General features: G+C 36.6%; 1 pseudogene; it reads right to left on the reverse strand.

Moving 5' to 3' along the window:
- Positions 1–11,253: 11,253 nt before the first annotated feature.
- LOC123940805 lies at positions 11,254–11,445 on the reverse strand (annotated as a pseudogene).
- Positions 11,446–22,292: the final 10,847 nt, after the last annotated feature.

Genomic DNA, 22,292 nt, shown 5'->3' on the forward strand with positions numbered 1-22,292 from the left:
GGAAGGAAATAATAGTGGGAGAGAAGGTTTAGATTATACAGGGCCTCCCAGGCCTTGATGAAGATTTTTGTTTTTTTTTTTTGTTTTTTTTTTTTAATTTTATTTATTTATTTGACAGAGAGAAATCACAAGAGAGGCAGGCAGAGAGAGAGGAAGGGAAGCAGGTTCCCCGCTGAGCAGAGAGCCCGATGTGGGACTCGATCCCAGGACCCTGAGATCATGACCTGAGCTGAAGGCAGCGGCTTAACCCACTGAGCCACCCAGGCGCCCCTTGATGAAGATTTTTAATAGAATTTCAAGTGCAGTGGAAATCTATGGAAGATGCTTAAGAAAAAAGGGGTGATCTAACTGACAACTTGCTACTGTATGGTTTATGAATTGTAAGAGCTCAAGTACAGAAGCTTAGAGCCCAAAGTTATTGCAGAGTTGGTGGTTGACTGTATAAGGGCATGTTGGTGATTATTTAAAAATGTATTAGAAATACATTTTATTTATCATTATTAGAAAAAGAGGAATTAAGGTTGCTTGATTTCGTACTTTAATTTGTTGAATGTCTTTGGCATTATATTTGAGAGGAAGCCTGGTTGGAGACAGAATGTAAAAAGATCAAGAGATTTGGTGTGGACACAAAAATATTTACTTAAAATATTGAAAGATAGTAGGATCTGAATGTGAAGCTTGAGGGAGGAGGTTAGGACAAGAGACATAAACTGGAGATACATAATTATTCGAATGGTGCTTACAACAGGAGACTGCATGGCATGGCTGGAGAAAAAGTAAGCAGATAAAACACATAAGAGTTCAGCCCTGGGGAACCCTGAATGCAAAAGTAGGAAGGAACCCAGGAACCCAACAAAGGAGCCTGAGATAGGGTGGTCAGTGTCATTGGAGGAAAGTGGGATCACAGTGATCAGAAGATAAATGAAGAAAATTTATCAGTAAAGAGTAAGTAGTAAATTTAGTGTAAATGCTGCTGAAAAGTAATTGAAAAATAAGAGACATGACTAGGAGAGAAGGTGTGGTTTCCAGTGCACAGTGGAAGAATGGCTTTTAGACAGAACAAGGGTCATTCATGCACTATAATATGCAGAAGGTAGATCATATGTTTGCTGAAGGATGATTGTACTTGGCAGAATTCCAAATACATCCCATCAACTTTTCTATCTCCTGGTTATTTAATCACAGATGAATCTAGATACCACTCTGAGGAGACTTTGCAGATGGAGTTATTTATCAGCTGACCTTAAAATAGGGAGATTATTCCTCAATCATCCAAGTGAGCCCAATGTCATTACATGAGCTTTTAAAAGCAGAAGAGGAGGCAGAGAGATGAGGCAGAAATGGATGTCAAATATTAAACCTGTAAGGAAGACCTGACCTTCCATTGCTGCTTTTGAAGATGGAGGAAAAGGTCTATGAGGCATGGAACACCAGGGGCTTCCAGAGGCTGAAAAAGGATATGGGACTTCAGGCCTGAACCACAGGAACTGAATTCTGTCACAACTAGAGGGAACTTGGAAGCAAATTCATCTCCAGAACCTCTGAAAATGAATGCAGCCTGCCAACAAATTTGTTCTGGCATTGTAAGACTAAAGTGTGCTATTTTGTGCCCGGATTTCTGACCACAGAAACTACAAGATCATAATTTGAGTTATTTTGAATACTAAGTTTGTGATTATCTGTTACAGCAGCAATAGGAAATCAATAGATACTTGGTTGATGTTTAATTCTCTGTTCTTAATTTTTCAGTGGAATTGGAAAGAAGTCATAAATTGGATGAAGAGTAAAGCAGATTGTGTTGGAAGTTTAAAAAATGATGAGGAATGCCATAGCTAAATTTTAGACAATGGCAAAATGAATTCGTTAGGAAAATGGAGAATTTCTGGCTGAATGCTACTTGGGACTTGAAATTGGAAGTTTAATAGATATTTCAACAAGGCTGTACTTCTCTAGACCAATGCTCCTGTAAATGAGCAAGCACGGAAAAAGCAGAGTTAGGGGCGCCTGGGTGGCTCAGTGGATTAAGCCGCTGCCTTCGGCTCAGGTCATGCTCTCAGGGTCCTGGGATCCAGCCCCGCATCAGGCTCTCTGCTCCGCGGGGAGCCTGCTTCCTCCTCTCTCTCTGCCTGCCTCTGTGCCTACTTGTGATCTCTCTTTCTGTCAAATAAATAAATAAAGTCTTTAAAAAAAAAAAGCAGAGTTAAATAAAAGTTGGAATTTCAAAAGACTGATACCATCAGTAAAGTGAGTTGAGAGATATAAGGATGTAGGAAAGCCATGATTAGAAAATTGTACCATTGAAAATACTATCTTTGCAAAAGTGAAATGAGAACAAGGGTGATATACAGTAGACATTTGATGAGATCCATAGTTTATAGTTGAAAGAGTGGACAAGAATAGTTTTTTGTTTGGCTGTTGTTGGTTTTTTTTTAATGATGTTGGGATGCCTGTGTGGCTCAGTTAGTTAAGCAGCCTGCTGTTGATTTTGGCTCAGGTCACAATCTCAGGGTGGTGAGACAGTCCCACTCAAGCTCCACACTGACTATGGAGCCTGCTTAAGATTTTTCTCTCCCTTTCCTTCTGTCCCTCCTCCACCCCTGCTCACACATGCAGAGCACTCTAGGTAAAATAAAAATAAAAATAAATTAAACATGAGGAATCTAGTATAAACCCCTAAAAGTGGGAAGTAGAAACCAAAAACAGTTGAAGGTTGAAGGCACAGACAAGGAACATAGGAAACCTAAGGGAATAACGAGAGGCTGACAACAGTGGTAAAACAAGGGGAAAAGGATTAATTCAGTGTCTAAATCCAAATGTATAAAAAGTTTTCAACAAGAGTAAGAAAAAATTCTGAGAAATCTGTATCTATTGAAGTGGCAGAGACAGGACCTTAGGCATAGTTCAGTCAACAACTGAACACCCAAGAAGACAAATACCACTCAAGCCCCCAGAACACAGACAAATGCCTTCCCCTTAGATGTGTAGTTAAGGCAAGGAGATAATTAATGTACACAAAGGAAGAGCCCTCTCCCATTTAGCAATGAAGACTATTAGTGGTCAGTAATTATATTATAGATGGGGAAATGACAAGCTAAAATGTGTATTTGTGGGAAAAGAGGGTAAAATTTTGGAGGATATTAGAAATATCAAATTTCATTGGTTCTCTTGTGTGTCAAGTCAGATAACATCATTCTGAGCAAGATCAGATAGAATAAGCATTAATTTTAAACACTTCTGTGGTCATAATTTTTAAAAGGCATTAACAATAAAAATAATCATATCTATGGACAAATACTGGCATATATTTGTTTCAGAGAATTATTATTTAGGTTTTGGAAAAAAATACACTAGAATGTGTCTTTAACATAAACAAAACAAAATGAAACCAATTTGTTATGTCAATGAAGTCACTTTATAGGAAAACAGACACAGAGCTGTCTACGAACCAATGAAGCAGCAGCTCAGTTCCAAAATGCAGCCTTTTGGGAAAGAACTCGTTTCTGTGATGATGTTCTCTTGAGAGGAATGAGTCTTTCTTGCCCTGATTTCTTCCAAGTGAATTCTGTAATGGTGTATGAGGTTAGCCATTTTTGCAAGTAACGAGGTGAAAAAGAAGCCTGGCTTTGAAGACGGGAAGTTAAAAAAAAAGTCATCATTTACAGTAAGAAAAGTTTGTACTGTTTTAGTGATTGGCAGATTTTTCAATAGAACCCAGAGAGTTAATATCTTCTATGGAAAGAGGGACCACAGCGGCACTAGCTGAATTTACAATAGCCAGTATAGCCAGAGCCGTTGCCACAGTCACATCTCCAGCTTCCCAAATTGTCAAGGTGACAGCTAAGTCTGCCAAAGTAATTGACATGGGAACTCATTACTAAAAAGATCTTGGAATTAAATTTCTTTGTTTTTCCCAAGGGCCAGGAGCTCTTGGACCAACTCCTGTGTTGCTCTGAGGTCCCTGGGGCATCTGAGACTCTTCTCTACTACCATATTTAGATATAATATCCGGCTTTTTTGGCACCTTGCTGGCACTGTACCATGCTGGGACAAGACTCTTCTCTATTGGGAACAGTGACAAATGAAGTAGCGATGCCCCCTACTCTTTGAAGTGTCCTCACCTTCAAATTTTAAACAATTAGAAGATAAGACTCTTTTTCCTAAACCCATAATAATATAAGCTCAAGACACATCCCACAGAGAGTGCCTGGATGACTCAGTCATTTAAGCAACTAACTCTTGATTGAGGATAAAGTCATGATCTAAGGGTCATGAGATCAAGCCCAGTGTTAGGCTCTGTGCTCAGCGTGGAGTCCGCTTGAGATTCTTTCCCTCTCCTTCTGCCCCTCTCCCTACTCACGCTCTCTTTCTCTCCCTAAACAAATAAATAAATTAAACCTTAAAAAAGGACACATCCCAAAGATTCTTCCTTTTTCTTAGTTTATGCCATACTTAGTCATTTGTAAGATAAACTAATTTTCTTTTTAACTATTCTACTGCTTTCTGTGTTAGTATCTCTAACTGGTATTGCACAACTGGTGAAAAAATCTGGGGAAATGTGATATTTCTGATTTATTTATACTATAATTTTATGCTTTGATTCCCTCAGAGATCTGCCTTTGTTTAGACATTGTAATCTGTGATGTTGATAAGCTCATTTATTCTGGAGTTCTTTTGCAGATATTTTAGGATTTTCTACATATATAATCATGTAATCTGTGAACAGGGAGAGTTTTATTACTCTTTTTTCTAACATATATGCTTTTAATTTCTCTTATTTACCTTATTTTACTGGCCAGCCTTCCTGTTTGATATTAAATATGAGTATTCAGAGTGAATACCTTTCTTGTTTTTAATCCTAGGAAGAAACATTCAGTCTCTCACCATCAAGTATGATTTTAATCAGGTTCATTATAGATATTTTTATCAGAATGAAGACATGTTCTTCTATTCCTAATTTGCTAAGAGTCTTTTTTTTAATGTATGTTGAATTTTATATGTTGAAATTTGTTTTCTGCATCAGTGGAAATGATCACGATACAGAACAATTTTGCTCTTCCCAAAGCTCCCTTATACTATCACTTTCTAGTGATACCAACCTCCTGTCCACAATCTCGTCAACTGCTAATCTCTTCATTATTACTACAGAGTAGACTTTTTAAGAATATCAAATAAGTAGAATCATACACTATGTAATCCTTAAGACTGGCTTATTCAGAACTACGTCTTTGAGGTTTTTGCAATGTTATTAATAGTTCCTTCCTTTTCACTGTGAGTAGAACTCCATCATGTGTATGCGGCACAGCTGTCTAAATAGACTAATATTTGAAACCTAGTTGGCTGTTCCAGCATTCGGCTGCCACCAACAATGTTGCCATGAACATTTGGGTATTTAAATTACTTTTAAATATTTTTATTTAAAAATGTACACTAAATTTACCCTCAATGAGGAAACATAGCTTCAACTCTGCAAGCAATTCCAAAGATGTACCAAAATTATGATTACAGAAGAAGCCAAAATCACTAAGTACATATCTGTTTAGCACCTCAAAGGGAAGATTTTTTCAGAAGTATATAAATCAGGATATATTTATAAAGCCACTATTAATACGACTTTAGAGTCTAATTTTGTATGCTAAGTGGTACTCTTGGCTGCAGCAAAAAATGGCTTCATGCCGGTTCTATCAATGAGCTCTTGCTTAGATTTTGCAAATAACACATGTATTCTTTTTCTGATGATTTACAATATTACTCCCTGATGCCAAAGTAATGTCTTCTTCTTTGACCTCATTTTTATGGCCAGCTGGACATTCCTTCTCACCCATTAGATTCCACAGATGGGAGTCAGATCCTAATGTATTGTGCACATAAATGAAGAAAAATAATAACATGCATTATGAGTGGTCTTACTAGAACCCTGCTTGTTCAAACAAGGAAGAGAGAATATCCTGCTCCTCTTCAGGATGAGGACTCACAGGACACCAACATATTTCTTTAAATATAAATAGTCTTCACCAAGTTCACATCTACACTTTCTTTTTTTTTTTAAATTTATTTGACAAAGAGAGAGATCACAAATAGGCAGAGAGAGAGAGAGGGATGCAGGCTCCCCACCGAGCAGAGAGCCCAATGTGGGGCTTGACTCCAACCCTAAGATCATGACCTGAGCTGAAGGCAGGGGCTTAACCCACTGAGCCACCCAGGCACCCCCACATCTACTCTTTCAAATCATCTGTATCTCATGTTTGGATACATGGATTCTTAGATACTAACCTTGACATTTCTGATGCTTCTTTGAAATATCACATTTATAATATGGCAGTCCTCCAATAGAAACTTTTAGTCTAACAACTCCATCATGCAAGGCTGGCAGCAGCTGTCACACCCACACTCACCCAGGGCTGTACCTATAGCCAACAAAGGAAGGACCTAGGTCTCTAAACTGGCATGTCCACAGCCATAGCCCAAGAGACCACAATAATTGCTCTTAGTAGCTCATTTCATCAGGAATAAAATAAGAAAATAACTTGTTGAAATAAGTGCATGGAGGCAAAATCCATGTTTGCTGTTGTTTTCATTTTTTTAAATCAAAGGTCATTAAAGAAGTGAAACTTACAATGATCATTCATTCCTAAGTTGTATAAAACTCACAATTTTTAATTAATTACTCAATTAATTAAAATAAATTAATAAATAGCATTTGAACATCCCAATTCTATGATGAGGAATCAACTCCAGTTAACTATCAAAACCACATGAGAAGGGCACTCCACACAATTTGCTGAGGGGAAATGAAAGCATCTAGAGATTAACTCGTTCAAGCTTACAAGAGTTAGGGAGTAGTGGAGCCAAAACTCAAATCTTAAGCCTCTTTAACACCAAACCTTGATGATTAAGTGTGAGTCTATTTTTCCTCAGCTTTGAAGAACAAGTAAAGTTGTCTGAAGACATAAGTACAACTACAGAGTAAGCTGTTTTGGAGATGTAGCTGTTGAGTATTTGGACCTATTAGGCTAATAGTGACTTTTCAGTCTGCAGTCTGTTTGTCGAGTCTGCCTCTTGTACCCAGTCATCAGTTAATCAAGACGGTAATTCAGTAGAAGCCAGAGAACCAACTACTAAATGGGGGATACCTCCACACCCATACCCAGAGCCACATCCATAGACCAGTCCATGGAAACCGCCCCATCCACATCCAAACTCACAGCCCAGGCTTCTCTTTAGGGATTTCTGTTGTAGCTCATGGTGTCAGGAGCAAAGAATTATCTGGGTGGACAGGGCAACCTGCATTGCAACCATCTATGTGGGAACTTCCATTTCCCTTTAAGAGTGAGATTAAGGGGCATCTGGGTTGCTCAGTCAGTTAAGCATCTGCTTTCAGCTTAAGTCATGATCCCAGGGTCCTGGAATTGACCCCTGCATCAGGCTCTCTGCTTGCTTGGGAGCCTGCCTCTCCTGCCCCTCTGCCTTCCGTTCTGATTACCTGTGCTCTCTCTCTTTCTCAAATATAAATGAAATATTAAAAAAAGTAAGAGTGGGATTAAGAATCCTTGAAGATACACCAAATTCTTCTTCTTGTAAAAACTGCACAGATGAGCTTATAAAACCATTCCTTTCATATTTGAGAGAAGGTCTGAACTTGCTTGTAAAGCACTCTGTTCATTTTCTTTTTGTTTAGCTTGCATTTTTCAAAACAAATCTGTGGCTACGATGAAATGATATTTCTATCTTCAAAGTACTCCTTTCTACATTTCAGTTTTAAAAACAGGTTTCATAACACCAAGTAGTTCTCTTATAAAATAACAATACTTTCCAACCATTAATTATATTATCTTTCTAAAGTGCTTCCTAAATGTCACCTGTTATCCACATCACTTTTCTTTTATCATTAAATAAAAAGCACAGAATTTACTCAGGAAAATGATAAAAAACCATGATCCTTTTTTATAAAAGTGGTGAAAATGTATCAGTCTCCTAATTTCCTTTTATAGTCAGCCACCAGTTTTAAGGCATAATTTTTATATCATCTTAAATTTTTCCAAATGTAAAAAAATAAATGAATAAATAAATAACAGCATGCAAACCAATGCATCTTAAGTAAAAAAGTAATAATAAATGACTTAAAAATAAGTCTGCAAAATAAAGGATCCATGAATGAATACATACATTAACATTTATTAGACAAAATCAAATGTTCTTAATAACTGGAACATTTGCAAAAGTGTTTATCCCTTTGCCTCTAACTTTCTCAGGCAAACAAAAAGAATTAGAAAGTTTTGTTCTTCCCTAAAGTTCTTAAGATCTAGTTTTATTAACATTAAGAAAATCTAAGAGCTTAATGTAAAAAAAAAAAAAAATCTGTGGAGGGAGTGCTTGTAATTGTTAGACCGACAAAATTGTTGGAAATATTAACAATTAAGGGCACCAAGGGCCTTGTTCATGGGAAGTGGATGCAGGAGATTGCTTTAATCAAGTGTTAGGGCAGGCTGGTTCTGAAATAATTCTTCAATTAACCAAACATACACCCAGCAGGAATTTGTTGGAACAATAGAGGTGCTCAGGATATGGAAAAAAGCTATTCTGCCAGAAGGCTCACCAACTCCCCTGCTTCACCCCAAACCCTGAAAAGACTAACTTATATTTTAAATCACCTGGATTCTTCTAAAGGATCATAGGCTATTACAACTAAAAAGAAGCATTGTGAGTTAATTATTTCTTCCAGTTTTTCGATTTTACAAATCTTGTCATGGAATTTGCGTAAGAGAGCAGTAAAAGATATTGCTCCAAGGCCCAAGACATGGCTTTACCCAATTATTTCCTATTGAAAAATCAAAGAATAAGTTGAGAAATTCTATAAATGAAGGAAGTACAATTTTGGTGCGACATAATATTTATGTTGTTATTTCCAAGAATAGACAATTGAAAAAAGCCTGAAGTAGGCTTTGGAGGTGACTAGGTTTGTCTAAGAGGTCAGCTGAAAGACATGGAGGAAAGTCTGCATCATCTTATAAAGGTGACATCTCTTTGACAATGCAAATTTAGGGAAAGATCTTGATTTGCGTAGTTAATTTGAGCAGATAGTAAAAAATCACAAACCAGTTCTCTGAAATCAATTATGAGCTGCCTTGGGCTAATGTCTCTGCTTTTGTTTATGAGGCTGCTTGGCTGTACATATTTATGAGAGGATATAAATTAAACCACAAGCTCTCTAATGGGCAGTTATAAATGACCTCCTAATTGTCAGCTGAAACACAATCCATTCTAAATCAGTCATCATCTCCTCTCAAATCTCTCAGTTACAGAAAGAGATACTTAGAATTGTGAAAAGAATTTTAAGACTAAAGTCAAAACTCTAATGGTTGAATCATCTGCTCCTAGTCTATCCTCCACTGACTTATATAATCTAAATAAAGTAATATTAAACATAAAATATTGGTCACAGTTATGGGTTGAACTATGGTCCCACAAAAGATTTATTGGAGACCTCACCTGCCCACCCCATACCTGTGGATCTGAAATCAGGTCTTTGCAGTTGAATCAAGTTGAGATGAGGTCAAGATACATTCATTAGGGTGGGCCCTATGTCAATATGATTATTCAATATGACTGGTGTCCACATTAGAAGGAGAAATTTGGACACGGAGACAGAGAGTCATAAAGGGAGGGAGACGTAGCCACACACTGGGAGCCTACAGTGTAACAATGACTAGAGATTGGAGTTGTTACTTCTGGAGCAGCAAGCCAAGGAGTGCCAGATGGCCAGCATACCTCCAGAAGCTAGGAAGAGACCAGGGAGGATTATAGCCTTGTAGAGAGGGAGTACAGCCTTGCAAACACCTTGAGGTTGGACTTCTAGCTTCCAGAACTGTGAGATAATAAATTTCTCTTATTTTAAGATACCCAGTTGGTGACACCTTGTTACAATAACCTAGGAAATTAACACAATTACCTACTGCTCTATACACCATGATATATAGTTTTTGTTTGCAAACATATGCATGTAGTGAAGGGTAGGTTTATTTTACAACAGTTCTTGAAAGTAAAAATTATGATCAGATTTAATTGATTAAATTGTATCAATGAAGTTAAGCAACTTGTCTTATGTCATGCAATTAGGGAAAAGAACACAATGTCAACCTGTTTGTCTCCAAAATCTCTATTTTTCCACTCTTCTAACTACCTCTTAGAGTTGTTTGAAAACTTAAAAAGCTTTTTTATACTTTAATTCCTGTGTTTTGGAGTATTAAGAAAATTAAATGATTATATTATATATAAAGCACCTTGCAAAATATCTGACACACCGTAGGTTCTCACTAATTAATTCTATTTATGCAATGAATGTTTACTGAGCTCATGTTTTGTGCAAGGCACAGTTCTAGAACCCTATCCATGCCGGATTCAGAGCAGCTTAGCCTCAAATCACTTCCAAAGGCTCTTCCTTTCATCTTTGGTTTTTCTTTGGTTCAATCATCCTTCAGCGAACTACATATAAATCTCTAGGGAAATAAAAACCAGCAGTCTCTCTCATTGTTCTTCTGCTGCAGCTTAAGAGAAAGAGGAAAAAAAACAAAAAAACAAAAACCACAGTCGTATATGGTAAACCGTCTAGGACAATCTCTTTCAAATCTGTGTTCTTCTTTCTTGCCAAACCCCCAATTTCTTCAACTTCCCTTGTTATCCTTCCTTGTCTGGTAATTAAAAGTTTTCTGGTTGGCCCTGTAAAGAAATACCCAGCTTCCAAAAATCACTAAGAAGAAAAAAAATGTATTTGCTTCCTATAGGATGATTTTTGTTAGAAAATAGGTAGAAATGTTTAAAGAAACCAGAGAAAAAATTAACTTTTAAAGCTGAGGTCAAAAGAAGAAACTATACTTTTAACAAAAATATAACACAAAGTTCTCTGGAGAAGTGATCCCTAAAAGAGTAATCCTAAAGCACAATAATCAGTCCATGTGGTAACTTTAAAAATTAACAAACATTGACACGAGATCAAGTAAAAGAATACAGCTTTATTGAAAATTGGCCACAGAAATGCCACAGGCGACAATCTGTAAAATTCCCAATGAATTCGTGGAATGAGGTGGTGGTGTTGGTCAGTTTCAGGGATTCGGTGTGAGTTCTGGTCCTTTTCACTGTACATAGAGCCAGATGGTCAGAGCAGCATCTGAATTTCACTGGACAGAGAAAGACTTGAAAAAATTAGTTGTGGGGTGGTATTAGAATTCTGAAGTCCCAAAGCAACAGTCTTTTTCATTTTCAGTAAAAGCCAGAAAATCCATATCCTCTATAGCATGATGGGCGTCAGCAGCCACATCTGTGGCCTCCCCAGCCCCACCCTAAGCCTCTGAAGCCACCATAACCACAACCATAGCCTAGGCCAGAGCCATAGCCCAGGCTTCCACATCGACAGCCCAGGCCACCGTAGTAGTTGCCATAGTAGTAGCTCATAGTGTCAGGAGCTGGGGATTTTGTTTGATATGGACGAGTGTTTCCCAAGTGTGAATGTTGCCATCTGCCCTAGGACTCTTGTATATCTCCAAAAAGGGAGTGGCAATAAAAACAGACTTGCATAATCCTCATTCCATGGCTGCAATGACATGAAAATCAGACTCATTAATTTCTTTGTTTTCTACTTCAGGACAGTTTACACAGATTCCAATGAAATATGCCCTGACTGTGTTAACAATGATCATGGTATCTCTAAAGACCACACATACGATGATGGCCATCCATAAACTCCTCTAGCCAGACATCATAGCATCTCATCTCTGTTCAAAATGATGGAGACATTCTTTACTGAATGAAGTCAGTATCATGGGAAATTTAGCTAATTTTGCAGTGAGGCTGAAAAAACGTTGGCGATCCTTGTTCAAAATCCCCAAATATGTCACTTTTCTAGTTCTAATATGTCAAATATGTCACTTTTCTATTCCATTAAGGTCTTGAACAATTTATTCTTTTCTTACAAAAATTGAGTTGCTTAAAAGTTTGACTGTCATCAGTTTTCTATTCTTTTTGTAATATAAATTGTGGGATTTTTTTTTTCACAATACACTCAGAAAATAATTCCCAAACCACTGTCAGTGAATTTGGTATTGAATGTCAATTCACTGAACCTGACTGGTCAGAGCCATGAAAATCCAGCATATCTTTTTCTTTTAGCACTTGATCTTGAATGTCCAAAATCATCAGCAAAGAAAAATCATAAAAAACTCTCACCAGGGGCGCCTGGGTGGCTCAGTGGGTTATGCCGCTGCCTTCGGCTCAGGTCATGATCTCGGGGTCCTGGGATCGAGTCCCGCATCGGGCTCTCTGCTCAGCAGGGAGCCTGCTTCCCTCTCTCTCTCTCTCTGCCTGCCTCTCTACCTACTTGTGATCTCTCTCTGTCAAATAAATAAAATAAAATCTTAAAAAAAAAAAAAAAAAACTCTCACCAACACAGGACTCTTGTTTTCATTCTTTAGGAAAACATAATAGACATGCTATGTCCATTTGCCATTATGTGCTACCTGTCTAGAACCTGTTGGATTTATTTGAGCCAAAAAAAAAAAAAAAAAAGATAAACGGAAAAAGATCCAACGTCAGTAAGAATAGTTAGACTTCCTCTGTTGGTTGTGTCCGGATAGGATCACATCTCCAAGGTTCATTTTATAATAAAAGCATCTACAAGACAAGAAGCTACGTTATTTAATGGGTATTAATCATAAGCACTAAAGATAACAGAAAACAACATTGTCAGTGGGTCAACAGGAAACATTTTTACATTCAAACCACTAACTATGAATTTAAATTATGCATCGATTATTTCATAAATGAAATAAATATTCATTATTCATTAAATGAAAGTGGTGTCAGTATTATAAAGCTCCGTATATCTAAGAGATCTGTGAGCAAGTCCTCAAGCAACTTAGGCCTTTTGAGCCTCTAATGTGAAATGTCCTGAAAAGACACCAATTATATCACTTCCTGCAGGAACTCTCAGACACAGGATTGACCCAAGGTGAAATGCATGTGTGATAGAGAGCCAATCTCTTTGACCTAGTAGGAAATAGAAAGATCAGAATTTGCGTTGTTAAAGGTAACAAAATTTCATTTGGAAGATATACTAAGTACAAGTTTGGATTTTTTTTTTTAACAGCTATGCATTTTTTCTGAATAAGCTACACCAAAAAGACTTGCAAAATCATTTATTTACATGAAATTAGCAATATGAAAACACTTTCTTTTACATAGCTTCCTCTGGTCCTATGCACAACTTGCTGAGTTTGGGCAGGAAAATGTTATTTTCTTCATTCTTCATGTTTTCATTTTCTTCATTTTCTTTGCATTTGGAAATAGAATTATGCACCTTCATGATCATTTTTGAGAGACTAGGAGATTTTCTTTAAGTTATATAAACAAATAAATGAGAATTTATTGTGTGATTCATGTCACTTCACTCCTACTTTAGATTACTTGGAAGGAATGCATCAAACATTAATTTTTAAAAATCAAAATATAATAGTTAAAATACAATTTGGTTTCTAAAGAGGATTTGGAAATCAACAGTTAATGCCTTGTCCAATTTTTAGCTAATACTTTAATTCTGTCATTGGAGGTCCTAATCAGTCCTAATCAATAACCTCTTTGGGTCACAAAATTCTATTATATTAATGACATTTTTTCTTTTAACAAATATTCATTGAGCATCTGTCTGTGTTGGGCAATGTATCAATACAATACAAAGAAAAACAAAGAGAGCCTGACCTCAAAGCATGTACAATGAGAGAGACACTATTTGTAAATACCACCAATCCACAACCACTATGTATGATGGACACTAACAAGTCTGTTCCATATTTCTCCATTCCAGCAAATAAACATGGGATGGCTCATTTTAAATCCAAATTAATTGTCTCAGTAAAAAAGTGTCAATTTTATCTCACAACAATTTTACACACTTCATTATTACAAACACACCTCATTTTATTGTGCTTCACTTTTTTAAACTTTTGCAGATATTGCATTTTTTTGCAAATTGAAGGTTTGTGGCAACCTTATATCAAACAAGTCTATTAGAGGCATTTTTTTTTCCCAACAGCATTTGCCCACTTCCTGTCTCTGTGTCATAGTCCTTGCAATATTTTAAAAATTTTTTGTTATTATTATATTTGTTATGGTGATCTGTGATCAGTGATTATGACTCATTGAAAGCTCAGATGATGGTTAACATTTTTGAGCAAAAAAGGTTTTTTTTCATGAAGGTATGTCTTTTTTTACACATAATGCAATTTTACACTTAATTGTATTATGTAAACATAACTTTTACATGTACTAGAAAACCAAAAACTTCATTTGCCTTACTTTGTTGCCATATTTGCTTTATTGTGGTGGTCTGGAACCAAACCACAGTGTGTCTGAGGTATGCCTGTAATTTAAAAACCAAAACCATAACAATAACAGCCTACATTCTTCAACAACTGAAGTTTTAGAAAGAGTGTGTTTTTTTTTTTAATTTAAGGTAATTTCCTTATCTTTGACTTAAAAGAAAATAACCAGCAGTAACATGAAATCTATTTGATGACTGATAAAATTTTTGTCAGTTTTATTTTCAATCCTGTAAACTAAAATTTTTAAGACTAAATGATTTACAAGTTTCCTGGAACCCAATGTCCCCAGCAAGAGTGAATATGTTAAAATTAAATATCAGGCAGATGCCTCTAAGGAGGTTATCAAATGACCATTGTGTAGGAAAAGGCAGCTAAACAATAAACCATATCATATAAACCAAACAGTACCATTTCCATCATTATTAAGAACTTGTTTGATATAAATGCAGCATGAACTATCCAGAAGAACATGGTATAATTTCAGTTTATTATTTCATCTTTTGATGTGATTGTCATGTCAGATCTTGCCCAGATCAGAAGATCTTCCAAGTTACAGAATTCTTGTACTAATTTCCAGATGATGTGGCCTGGAGAGTGCAAAGTGTCTGAAAGCTACCACGAAAACATTGTTCTCTGGAAAGACAGGTAGAAATGGCCATCAAACATTGCTGTAACACAGTTGGGTACCATCTAGAGCCACGGCTTTCCAGGGGAAATTCTGAGTAATGAAAAGGCTGGGGACCTATAACAAACCTATTAAAAACAAATTATCTAAGAATATACCCCAAGAAACTAAATTGGTCACACACTCCCAGTATTTTTAATTCACACTTACTTTGAGAAACAATACTGTTTGAGAAGCAAGACCCTCACTCTACATGTGAGAAACAGAAAGCCAATTAAGTAAATAAACTTGTCAAGGAAACAGAATATACTTTCATATAGAGGTATATATATATATATACACACACATATATGTATGTATGTATTTTTATATATGTTTATACATTTTATTTTTACATGTTTATTTTAAGAAATAAAACTGACCTAATTCCATATAAAGAACATTAGAAATTTCAAAATTCAGTGTTTGGTACAGGGGTTTTTTTTTAATACTATTTTTTGTTACTTACATATTATTATACATTTTATTTTATATCAGCTCAATGTTTAAAAATATTTTCTTTGCTCACCATAGATTTATGGTCCCATAATAAGTCTCAGAGTACAAACCATGTTATTGAAATAAAGTCTGCAATTTATTTTCTTTTAAGTCATAAAAGGTGAAGTTCACAGTATGATTTTTTTTTAATGAAATCATGTATAAAAACCACTGAAAACAAATGAAAGGTAGGATATATAAAAGCACATATAGGTTTCGTGCATCCTGTCCTCCCATGTCCTCAAGACCTCAAACATTACCCAATGCATTGTGACAAGTGGTGAAGCTTTTTTCGATCAACTCCATTACTGAATCAAAACATGGTTGAATCGAAACACCAATTCAGAAGAAAGAAGACTAACATTCTGATTGAAATCCCATTAACTGATTAGAAATGTACAGAAATGAATTGATTAAGCTCCACTCCCAATGCCAGTTAAATATGTTTATTTAAAATATTTAAAAACGCAGGTTACATGAGATCACAACAGATATTAGTGACTAAACACTGGTGACTGAAATCCTGATCCAATGGAAAGATTCCAGATTCTTCTAGAGAAAGGAATGACTCGTACCATCAGGAACATGCAATGTGCTTGGTTGGTCACCAAATGAACCACATAATTTCTTCCCTTATAATATTACTTGTAAGTATTCCTATTGATTATAATTATTTAATTTAGTCCTCTATCACTTTCTCCATGGTCACACTGCCCCAAGAAAGGACCCTCATCTGATCTGTTCTTCATACTGCATCCAAATGAATGTTCCAAAATCCCAAATCTAATCATTTCATTTTTCAGCCATTATATCTTTTAAGTCACTAGAGAAAAGATTAAATTCTTAAATTCACAAACAAGGTTTTTTTAATCACCAAACTTATTTTTCTCCATCTCATTCTCTCACAATTGACCATTTATTTCCCTTTATGCCATATGTAACAAAGACGTTGTTCTACAACATGCTTTGGAGCCTACAGGATTTGATCCTTCATCTGGAGTTCTTTGTACTTCTTCACCCACCTTATCCCAACTAATCCTTCAAAATGTAAGTCAAGTGTAACCTTCTTCAAGAACACTTCAAAGACATCACAAATTATTTCTATCTCTGTCTGATTTAGAAAATGCACCAGAGTGCTGCCCAATGCCCTGAACAAAACTCTATCTTTGCATTTCTTCAGATTTTAGTATACTAATTAATTTGTTCACTGTCTTTTCCATTATACTATCTACCCCTTCAGGGCAAGAAAGTTTATTATAATCACATTTTATAACTTTTGTGGATGGAAGAGAGTAGGTAATATATTGGTAATATATTGGTATATAATTGGTAATATATTGGTAGTTGCTCATTATGAAATGAGCAGATCCACAGAAAACAAATTCTGTACAACCTCTGCTTTTTTGAATCTTATGGGTTTTCCTTGCCTTGGTGGTCAATACCCATGAACATCAAAAGGTTTACTTCAACTTGTTAATAGTCTTCTGCTCTATTAAGTGAAATACATTGAAATTAAAAGATAATTCCAGAAATGTTGTTTCTGGTTGTCACTGGCATCTTAGATTTCCTGGGTAAGTGAAATGGCAGCCCCACAGGCCTGAGTCTCCCAATACACCTCCTGACAAATACACAGACCTACTAAAAGAAAATTATAAATCCACACAAATGTTATCCTTTCAACATAACTACAAGATGAAGGCTCTATAAAGTACAAATTAGAAAAAGAAGGAGAAGAAGAAGCATCCATTTCCAGTGGATGTATTTCTTGAGTTTTTTCCCCTAATTCTTTGTAAGAACAAAACAACTTGGGGAGCCTGGTTGGCTCGGTTGGTTAAGAGGGTTGGTTGGTTTGTTTGTTTATTTTGTTTTGTTTTTTACAGATGGGGGAGGAACGTTTCTAATGATCCAACAGATGCAGAGGAAGGAAATGTGAAGAACAAGGAATGGGAATTTGTGTCAAAAGAGGTGAGGAATGGGGTTGGGAAGGGCCCAGGTCCTAAAGGGCCATGCCAGGGGTCTTCTAAGTTTATTCTGAGAGTAGTGGGGAACCACTGACATTCCTGAGCAGTGACAGGGTCACTTTGGCTTTCCTGGTGCAGGTTAGGCCTTCCTAAAGGCAGGCCTTCCTGAGCTCAGAGGTGCTGGAGTAGCTACATGAAAGGCAAGGCTGCCTTGGGGAAGAGACTGTGAGGCTACCTCCCCACAAGAGTCTTTTGGACCACAGCTACTGACCCGCCCTCACCCTATCCTACCATCAGGGTCTGCCAAGTTCTTATCAAAGACCCACAGGACACAACAACGGTTAGTCAGCTTGCTCAGTGTTTTATTCAACCAAAGCCAGAACAGATGAGTCAGCAGAGCCTTCAAGCACAGCCCTCCGCACGTCCTGGGGTCTGGCTCTTTGGCTCAGGTCACGATCCTGGAGTCTCAGGATGGAGCTCCACATAGGGCTCCCTGCTCAGTGGAGAGTCTGCTTCTCCCTCTGCCCTTCACCCTGCTCTCTCTCTCTCCCTAAAACAAAACAAAACAAACAAACAAACAAACAATAATCAACAGAGAAGTAGAGTGCCAAAGACTCAACAACAGCAACAAAAATCCCTCAAGAAAGAGAAAACCTTCTCCCTAAAGGAAAGTACTATTTTAGAAAACAAAAATTATACTAAGCAAAATAAGTCAGTCAGAAAAATACAAATACTATATGATTTCATTCATATGTGAAATTTAAGAAACAAATACGCACAAGAGTAAAAAAGAGAGAGAGGCAAACCAAGAAACAGATTCTTAGCTATAGAAAACAAACTGATGGTTACCAGAGGAGAAGTGGGTAAGGGGGTGAGAGAAGTAAGTGATGGCGATGAAGGAGTGTACCTGTTGTAATGAGCACAGGTGATGTACAGAAGTGTGGAGTCACTAAATTGTGTATCTGAAACTAATAGACTAATTAGCTTACTACTTTACTAATTGCTTTACTAATTACTAATTGTACATCTGAAACTAAAATAACATGGTATGTTAACTAACTGAGATTTAAATAAAAACTGAAAAAAAATTAGTAGATGAAGTCAAACTGCAAGGAATTGTTTAAAGGAACGCAGAGAGAGGGATGCCTGGGTGGCTCAGTCCGTTAAGCTCCTGCCTTTGGCTCAGGTCATGATCCCAGGGTCCTGGGATCGAGTCCCACATCAGACTCATTGCTCAGCAAGGAACCTGCTTCTCCCTCTCCCTCTGCTGCTCCCCCTGCTTGGGCTCTGTCTCTCTCTCTATCTCTCTGACATATAAATAAATAAAATCAATCCTAAAACAAAACAAAACAAAAAACACCCAAACTCAATAAAGAGAGCACACACACACAAAAGAAGAGTATAGCCCAAGGATGTATAAAAAAATGCTATGTAAGATATTAGCCCATCAAATCTAAAACTATAATAAAAAAATAATGCATCATGAGGAGGTGGCATTTAAGTATATAACTGATCTCAATATAAGGACACTTGTTAATATAATGCATCATGTTAACAAATTCAAGAAAAATCACATTACTATTTCCATAAATGCTGATTAACTTCTGACAAATTTCAACACTCATTCGTAATAAAAATACTCAAGAAAATAGGAATTGATGGATGATTTCTCAACCTAATAAGATTGTATTAAAGTCAGCATTTTCTTTAAATGTGGAACCTGAAAGTCATTTCACTGAGATTAGGAAAAAGCCAAAGATGCCCATAGTATTCACTATTAAATCCTATTCTGGAGATATTAGCTAATGCAGTTGAGCAAAAAAATGCTATGCTATTTGTCACTTATTAGATCGGTAAAAATGTAAAATATATGACAATGCGTTCTTTTGGTGAGACTATGGAGAAATAGTCATTCTTGTACATTGCTGATGATAATGAAAATTTCTAAAATCTAGGTGAAGTATGTAGTAGGGAGAATAATGCCCCCACCCAAATGTCCATATTCTAGTCCCATAATCTATAAAACATTACTTTATGCAGCCAAAGAGACTATGCAACCATTATTACGATTATGGAATGTGAGACAAGATTACCCTTGTTATCCAGGTAGGTCCAATCTTATCACATTAGTTCCAAAAAACAGAACCTTTCCCTGATGTAGAGAACCAGAGGGATAGCAGCATGAGGAGGGCTCCAAGTTCTGTTGTGGGCTTTGAAGATGGAGGAAGAGGACTTGGGCCACCAAATGCAGGCAGTCTATAGAAGCTGGAGAAGGCAAAGGGATCTATTCTCCTGGACAGCCTGAAGAAAGGAATGAAGCCCTACCAAGTCTGTGCTGGCTGGCTGACTTCTAGAATTCTAAGATAATGACTATGGATTGTTTTAGCCACCCAGATTGTAGTAATTTATTACAGCAGGAATCAAAAACTAGTATATAGAAGAAATTGGCAATGACTACAAATGCATAAATTTGTGACTTTGCAATTCCTCTGCAGCAATTTACCCTGAAGATATACCTCTAGCAATACAAATGTAATCTGTACAAGGTTATTCATTGCACTGTTGTGTATAATTGCAAGTAATGATGAAACCCAGGTGTCCAGGAGAGAGCATGACTAAATCTATCCACAAAATGGAGTAGTACACAACTTGAAACATAAGAACTTTAAAGAAAGAACACATCTTGAAACTGATAGAGAACAACTTCTAGGAAACATTGTTAAGTGAGAAGAAAACTAAGTGCAATAAAGGATCTACAGGCTCTTTTGTGTAAAAAATATAAAGAGAGGTGAGAAAATAGACATTTATCACATTATTTGAGACCTATCTAGAAAAACGTTGCGATGACCAATGTCAGAAAAATCAAGGATTTTATGGTTTCAGGTCTTACATTTAGGCCTTTAATCCATTTTGAGTTCATTTTCGTGTTAGAAAGCAGTCTAGTTTCATTCTTTTACATGTAACTATTGAAGAGGCTTAATTACTGAAAAATTCAGAAGTTCTTAATGAAAGTGAGTATCTTTAGGCAACACTGGCAGAAACACAGACTGGTCTTGTAGAGGCCAAAGTCAATGTTGTTACACTGTTAATGCCTGGAGGGGAGCTGGTACCTGATAGTGTTACAAGACTCTTCTATGCATGAGCTCTTATACCCACAAAAAGAGTAAGGTTTCAGTACTAAAATTTAAGACCTCATATACTCAAAAATCTCCATAGCTTCTAGCCGACATATTTTCTTTTTAGGAATGAAGGAAAATTATCCCATTTTTAAGCCACTTTTATGTCAATTCTATAAAACTTCAAGTAACTTCATATTTTTAAAAGATAGAATTTTGTAAATATTTAATACTCTTCTAATTGGATTTTGAATTGTAAGTGTCAAGAATGATGTTTGGGGTTTTTATGTTTTATGAGAGTTTGTTAAGAAGGGAAAACTGTGCATTTTAAAATTGTTTTTATGGTAAATTTAAGACACTGAAAATTAAAATATAAAAAATGAATACATATATATGATTTCAGCTTTAATAGATATGACCAGTTTCTGAAAGTGCTTGTGCTAATTCATGTTCTCCATGGTAATGTGTAAAAGTTCTCCTTGCTTTGCATTCCTACCTATATAAAAAGACCCTTCAATTTTTTGCCTTTCTGATGTGTACACAGTGCTCTCATTCTGGTTTTGAAGTATATTTATCTGAAAACTAACAATGCTGCACACCTTTTTATGTGTGTGTAATTCATAATAAGAAATATACATTTCTAGCACAGAGCTTTCAAACCCTTAGAATTTCCTAACTGGTGATAAACAGAAAATATATCTTTTTTATGTTAATGAGGTGACTTTTGGGATGCCCCTAGGGCACCTAAGAAGGGTCTGATTACCAGGGGAACCAATCCTAGATTGGAGGATTGGAACTTTCAGTCTTTTGTTCCACCTCCAGAGAGGGGAGAGGAGCAGAAGGTTGAAAAACACAGATTTTGGAGCATTTCCTGTTGGTAAATATGTGGAGATTTGGGGAGAGTCGAGCACCCTTTCCCCATACCTTGCCCTATACATCTCTTCTTATCTGACTTCCTGAGTTATCTCCTTTTATAATAAACTGATGATCTAGTAAGTAAAATGTTCTGTGAGCCATTCTAGCAAATTAATTGAACACAGGAAGAAGTAAGTTATTGGAGCCTCCAACCTATAGCTGGTCCGTCAGAAGTACAGATGTTAACCTGGACTTGTGACGGGTGTCTGAAGTGCCAGAAAGCAGCCTTCTGGGACTGATCACTTAGTAGGTGGAATATAACATTAGGTCCATAGAGATGGTGTCAGAATCTAGTTTCATTGTAAAGTATCCAGCCGGTGTTGGAGAATTGCTTACGGATGTAGAGAGAGTCCGCTCCACACACACACACACCCACATGTCAGAATTAGTGATCACAACCTTTGGTGTGCCAGTTAGACATTGGGAATATCTCTTGTGAAATGATTGCTCAAGCTTTTCCACAATTTTTAAAAAATTATCAGCTTTTTTAAAAATTCAAAAATAATATATTTTTTAATTTAATATTACCATTTAAAATATTTAAAATTTCTAGGCTACCTAATGTATGCCAGTGCCACATAAATGCACATCAAATATTTTTTCCCAGGGCGCCTGGGTGGCTCAGTGGGTTAAGCCACTGCCTTCGGCTCAGGTCATGATCTCGGGGTCCTGGGATCGAATCCTGCATAGGGCTCTCTGCTCAGCAGGGAGTCTGCTTCCCTCTCTCTCTCTCTCTGCCTGCCTCTCTATCTACTTGTGATCTCTCTCTGTC

The sequence above is a fragment of the Meles meles genome, chromosome 4 (genome assembly GCF_922984935.1).
Source record: "Meles meles chromosome 4, mMelMel3.1 paternal haplotype, whole genome shotgun sequence".
NCBI classification, from domain to species: Eukaryota; Metazoa; Chordata; class Mammalia; order Carnivora; family Mustelidae; genus Meles; species Meles meles.